This window comes from Garra rufa, chromosome 23, assembly GCF_049309525.1.
Source record: "Garra rufa chromosome 23, GarRuf1.0, whole genome shotgun sequence".
In the NCBI taxonomy this organism is placed as follows: domain Eukaryota; kingdom Metazoa; phylum Chordata; class Actinopteri; order Cypriniformes; family Cyprinidae; genus Garra; species Garra rufa.
In genome coordinates, this window is record NC_133383.1 from 29,884,560 (window position 1) to 29,890,974 (window position 6,415).

The window sequence follows — 6,415 nt, forward strand, 5'->3', positions numbered from 1 at the left end:
TGGGCTTAAATGATCTGATTAAAATATACATAATTAATACTATATAACTTAATATTATTTGTAAGTTAACATTAGGTATTTATGATTTATATTTGGTATTAAATTATTTGCACACAATATTACATAGATTACACTTTCATGAAAACATTTGCAGTTGGTTTGTAAAAGTTATCATTACATGTTTGTTGTTCTCGTCTGTCGTCAGCGCTTCGAATCACTGAATCGTTTTACGAATGATTCGGTTCTATTGATTCGGATTATTTGAACGATGCACTGATTCTCAAATGGGGAGCAAAATGAGACGCAGCTTTTCTGTTAATAATATGAAGATGCGCTTTACTCACAAAATAACATCAAATGAAGTATTACAACATTATATTTAAGACGTATTCATATATTGCACGAAGCTTGTACAAATGTGTAAATTGGTAGAACAGTTTGCATTGATTTACAAACAAGAAAGCACAAACAAACCTTTTTTCAGATGAATCACAGCAGATGCAGGAGCGCGCGCAGCTTTGTGACGTCTCACCGCCAGAGCAAGATAAAAGTCCCGATACACACTGATGTCTATTAAATGCGTGTGATAATGCATTTCCACAGTTATTGGTATCGTGAGTTTAGAAACGTTTATTTTTTATTTTATTTTAAGTAATTTTAAGGCAGAGGGAGTGACTGCAAATTTGCCATCTTTTATTCTTGCGACTAATATTGTTATTATTAATATTTATTTACCTTTCCCCCTCTTTGGGGAAGTCATTCACTATCCTGGATTATTTAGACATTACAGTCATGTCACTTGCAGCTGCCCGCACATTGTGGAGCCAGGAATATACTATTTAAACTTTTTACATTTACCTTTTAGGTTTTTTTTTTTATGTTGTTAATATGTTGTATTTCAGACTTTATAACTCAATTTAACTCAACAACAGCGAGTTTGTCAGTCCTGAGAGAAAAAATGACAAGTGTGGGATATAAACTCATGATTTTAAGCTGAGGGGGAATTAAGAATGTCTTTTCTTATCAGAATTGTGAGATATAACCTCGGAATTGTGAAAATAAAGTCAGAATTTTTAAATATTAACTCAAATTTATTCTTTTTTTTTACTCTTTTATTCCATTTCTTCCATAGACTGCTACTTGATAACTGTCAAGATCCCTCACAGCCTCAATTTCATCCAAGATAGATTTATACATTTACTATATAACAACAGATAAAGTCAAGTCCTGATTTCCCTGATATTTTCAAATTCTAAAATCTGTTTCACTCTGAAATATGTCACAATACATAAGCTATAACTTCTGTTACATGACTTTAAGTTTGCTGAGCAGGACACTAATTATGAGATGGTATGAAATCAAAAATCAAAATGTCAATATGCAACAGAGGTTTGCTTTTGTTACATTTAAATTGTCTTTGCCTTATTTTAGTTGTAAAGGTTAAAACAAGGTTAGGATACTGACAAACAGCAGTGTTTAGTTGGACTCGGACTCGACCCATTTGGACTTGACTTGAGTCCGACTCGCCCCATTTTGGACTCGATTGGTTAAAGACTCGGACTCAACTTAGGTGGACTTGAACCCAACAGTAAATGTAGTATTACATGGTATTTGTAGACCAATATGGTGGCGCGTACACATTGCGAGGCTCAGTGTCTCTCCAGTTTCTGCAAATTTGCAGTATTTTACCTGCTCATCTCGGGTCTGTTCATACCGAACAATAGTGCCTTTACATCGTACACCCGACAGGAGCTTTTGGATATTGGTTTGTACATTCCCGACAGTTTTATCAGCAATCTTCAACTCATCCCTGAGATCATCAGAACACCAGAGGCTGCGCACTCTACCCGGCCGGGTGGAAGTGCTCGAAGGCGGCGTCGAGACCGTAAACAAAGACGGGGGAAGCGCGGAGGACTAAGAGCTAAGCTAAAGCTAACACAACACCGGCTCTCTTTACCCAGCTTTTTCTCGCTAATGTACGGTCGCTGGTGAACAAAATGGACGAGATTCGACTCCGCATCAACCACCCCTGGTGAAAAAAACAGCTAAAACCAGCCTAGGCTGGTTGGCTGGTTTTAGCTGGTCAACCAGCCTGGTTTTAGCTGGTCATAGCTGGTCGCCAGGCTGGTTTTAGAGGGGTTTTGGCCATTTTTCCAGCCTGGCCAGGCTGGTCATAGCTGGTCAGGCTGGAAAACCACCAGCTAAAACCAGCCTGACCAGCCTGGCCAGGCTGGGAGACCAGCTAAAACCAGCTACTTCCAGCTTAAACCAGCTAATACCAGCCAACCAGCCTAGGCTGGTTTTAGCTGTTTTTTTCTGCAGGGACAGCAAGAAACTTTGGAACTGTAATGTCATGATCTTCACTGAAACATGGCTAAACAGCGATGTATCGGACAGTGCTATTGCTCTAACTGAGCACCAAACATTCCGGGCAGACAGAACTGCAGATGACTCCGGTAAGACCAGAGGTGGAGGATTGTGCATTTATGTTAACAAAGCTTGGTGCACGAACTCTGTTATTATTGGGAGACATTGCTCAGCTAACCTAGAGTTTCTCATGGTTAAGAGTAGACCGTTTTATCTGCCGCGGGAATTCACCTCCACCATAATAACTGCTGCTTACATTCTTCCCGATGCTGATGCCAAGCTTGCTATGAACGAACTTCATGCGGCCATCAGCAAACAACAAACTGCTCACCCGGAGGCTGCATTTATTGTTGCGGGGGATTTTAATCACTTAAACTTAAAGACAGTACTCCCCAAATTTCACAAAAACATTTTCTGTTACACCAGAGGAAACTAAACTTTAGACCATGTATACACAAACATGGCTGAAGCTTATACTGTGACCCCCATCCCCCACTTGGGACAATCAGACCACCTTTCTTTGTTCCTCACCCCCAAATACTCACCCCTCATCAACCGTGTGAAGCCATCAGTAAAGACCATCAAAGTGTGGCCAGCGGGGGTAGACTTCACACTCCAGGACAGGTTTCTACACACAGACTGGAGTATGTTTGCTTCTCAGGCCACCTGCGGCTCTCACACGGACATTGACAGATACACTTCCTCTGTTCTGGATTACATTAATACTACCATAGACAGTGTTACAACCCAGAAACAGATCACCACATACCCAAATCAGAAACCATGGATGAACAAGGAAGTGCGTCTCCTGCTGAAAGCAAGCAACACTGCCTTCAGATCAGGTGATGCACAGGCCTACAGCACTTCCAGGGCAAATCTGAAGAGGGGCATCAAAAAGGCCAAGCACTGCTACAAACTTAAGCTAGAGGAGCACTTTTCTAATTCTGACCCTCGACGCATGTGGCAGGGCATTCAGGTCATCAGCGATTACAGACCCAGCCACTCCACCCCCACAGCCACTAACGTCTTCTTCCTGGATGAGCTTAATGACTTTTATGCTCGCTTTAAGAGAGACAATACAGACACTGCCACCAAGATCGTTCCCTCAACCGACCACTCACCCATCACACTAACCTCCTCTGATGTACACACCGCACTGAGCCGGATCAACGCGCGCAAGGCTGCTGGACCAGACGGTATTCCTGGCCGCGTACTGAGGGCATGTGCAGAGCAGCTCGCTGGGGCATTCACAGACATTTTTAACATGTCCCTTGCCCAAGCAACTGTACCCACATGTCTTAAATCCACCTCCATTGTGCCAGTGCCGAAACACTCCAACCCAACATGACTGAACGACTACCGCCCTGTAGCACTCACACCCATCATTATGAAGTGCTTCGCGCGGCTGGTCCTCTCTCACCTCAAGGATTCTCTCCAGTCCTCACTGGACCCACACCAGTTTGCCTACCGTGGCAATAGGAGCACAGATGATGCAGTCTCCATAGTGCTGCACTCTGTACTCACACACCTGGACAATACAAACACTTATGCACGAATGCTGTTTGTTGATTTCAGCTCAGCATTCAACACTGTCAGACCCTCTAAGTTAATCACTAAACTTAGAGACCTGGACATTAACACTTCACTGTGTAACTGGATTATGGACTTTCTGAACAACAGACCTCAGCATGTTTGGTCAGGCCACATCTCCTCCACTACTCTCACGCTCAACACTGGTGTACCACAGAGCTGCGTGCTGAGCCCCTTCCTCTACTCCCTTTTCACCCACGACTGCAGGCCTGTGTATGGATCTAACACCATCATCAAGTTTGCAGACGACACTACGGTGATCGGTCTCATCAGCAACAACGATGAGACTGCCTACAGGGAGGAGATTCAGCACCTTGCCAAGTGGTGCACAGACAATAATCTGCTCCTTAATATCACCAAAACCAAGGAGCTCATTGTGGATTTCAGGAAGGGAAGAAGAGGTTCACACGAACCCATCCACATCAACGGGATGGCTGTTGAGCCTGTTTCATCTTTTAAGTTCCTGGGGACCCACATTTCGGAGGACCTATCCTGGACCACCAACACCTCCAGCCTGGTCAAGAAGGCTCACCAGCTCCTGTTCTTCTTGAGAACACTTAAGAAGAACCAGCTGTCCTCAGCCATCCTGGTGAACTTCTATCGCTGCACGATAGAAAGCATCCTTACGAACTGTGTCACAGTCTGGTACGGAAGCTGCTCTGTTGTGGAGCGTAACGCACTGCAGCGGGTGGTGAAAACTGCCCAACGCATCATAGGGACTCCACTTCCATCCATTGAGGACATTCAGAAGAATCACTGTCTGCGTCGAGCACGCAGTATTCTTAAGGATTCCTCTCACCCCGCCCACAAACTGTTTTCTCTCCTGCCTTCTGGCAGGCTTTTCAGATGCCACAGGACTAGAACCAGCAGACTGAGGAACAGCTTCTTTCCCAGAGCTGTCTCCTTATTGAACTCTGCCCCCCACTGACACCTCTGCCCCCCCCCCCTCACACACCCTAAACTCTCCCCACTACCATTGCACTACTTAATATTCATTGCACTACACTGTACATACCCATTTGTAAATGCACATTTCCTTTGCCCATATACGTATTGTAAATCTGTGATAAATCTATATCTACACATCTATTTGTAAATTCTGCTTTAGTAAACAGCAACCTGTATATTATGTTCAAATCTACCTGCAATTTACATTATAGTTAATAGCAACCTGTATATGTTCATCTATTTATACATTCTAATTGTAGTTAATTATCATCTGTAAATTATGTTCACAGTACTTCATCTGTAAATATGATCCATAGCTTCCCCCTGTACATATCTCCTAAAAGTGCACTTATAACTTATAAATTATTCCTTTATCCTGCACTTGCTGCTTATTGCACTCCTGGTTAGACCTAAACTGCATTTCGTTGCCTTATACATGTGTAATGACAATAAAGTTGAATCTAATCTAATCTAATCTATTAATGAAACTTTTACATCAAAGTATATCACTGAATTTAGTCCTCATCCTATTTTGAATTCAGGTTTGCCAAAATCAGTAATAATCCAAAATATGCCACAGAGCTGGGTGTAGTCTGGCCTCAGTATCTGCCTGACATCTAGTGGACATTTCATTTTTTGAGACCTTTGGAGTTGCAAGAAAACCCTGTTTTTCACACGTCGCTCAAACACGTGGAGGGTAAACCGTAATCTCTTCAGTTCAGGAAAACTCAGGATGAGTTCATGTGTCCGGTGTGTCTGGATCTCCTGAAGGATCAACATATCTGCATAATCATGTGGGCTTTCAGTTCTTATGCTGAATTTGAGTTCACAATTCCACAAGGACACATGATAACTGCCCAGCCACCTTCAAATGGAAATACACATGATTAGCGTGGCCATTAGCCTAGCTGTCTTCAGGTACATGTACAGACTCATAGTGGCAGGTTTACAATAATTAATTAAATATCATTATATAAATGATGGAGCTACATACAGTGGCATGTGAATTTTGAGAATCTCTTGCAGAATCTGTGAAAATGTGAGCAATTTTAACAAAATAAGAGATCATACAAGATGCATTTTATTTTTAAATAAAAGACGTTTACATATAGTGCACAAGAGAAAAAAAATGCTGAAATTATTCAAATAAAATATTCAAAAGTTTGGGAACCATTGGTTCTTAATACGGTGTATGATTAACTGGATGATCTATGAACTTGTTTGTTTTAAACAGTTTACCTGGCCCCTGTTCTTCCGGAAAAACACTTTTCAGCAGTGACTGTATGATTGCGAGATCCATCTTGAGGAGCTCAAACACAACTATTTAAAAAAGTGTCATAAATTCACTGATGCTCCAGAAGGAGACATGATGCAACATGACGAAAAAGTCAATTTTTTTTCTTATTTTAAAAATATAATAATTTTCCTATTTACTTGCTGGGAAGATGAATAAAGTACAATTTACTTTGATCTTCAAATTGAAAAAAATCTCCCAATGTAAAGTGTTTCC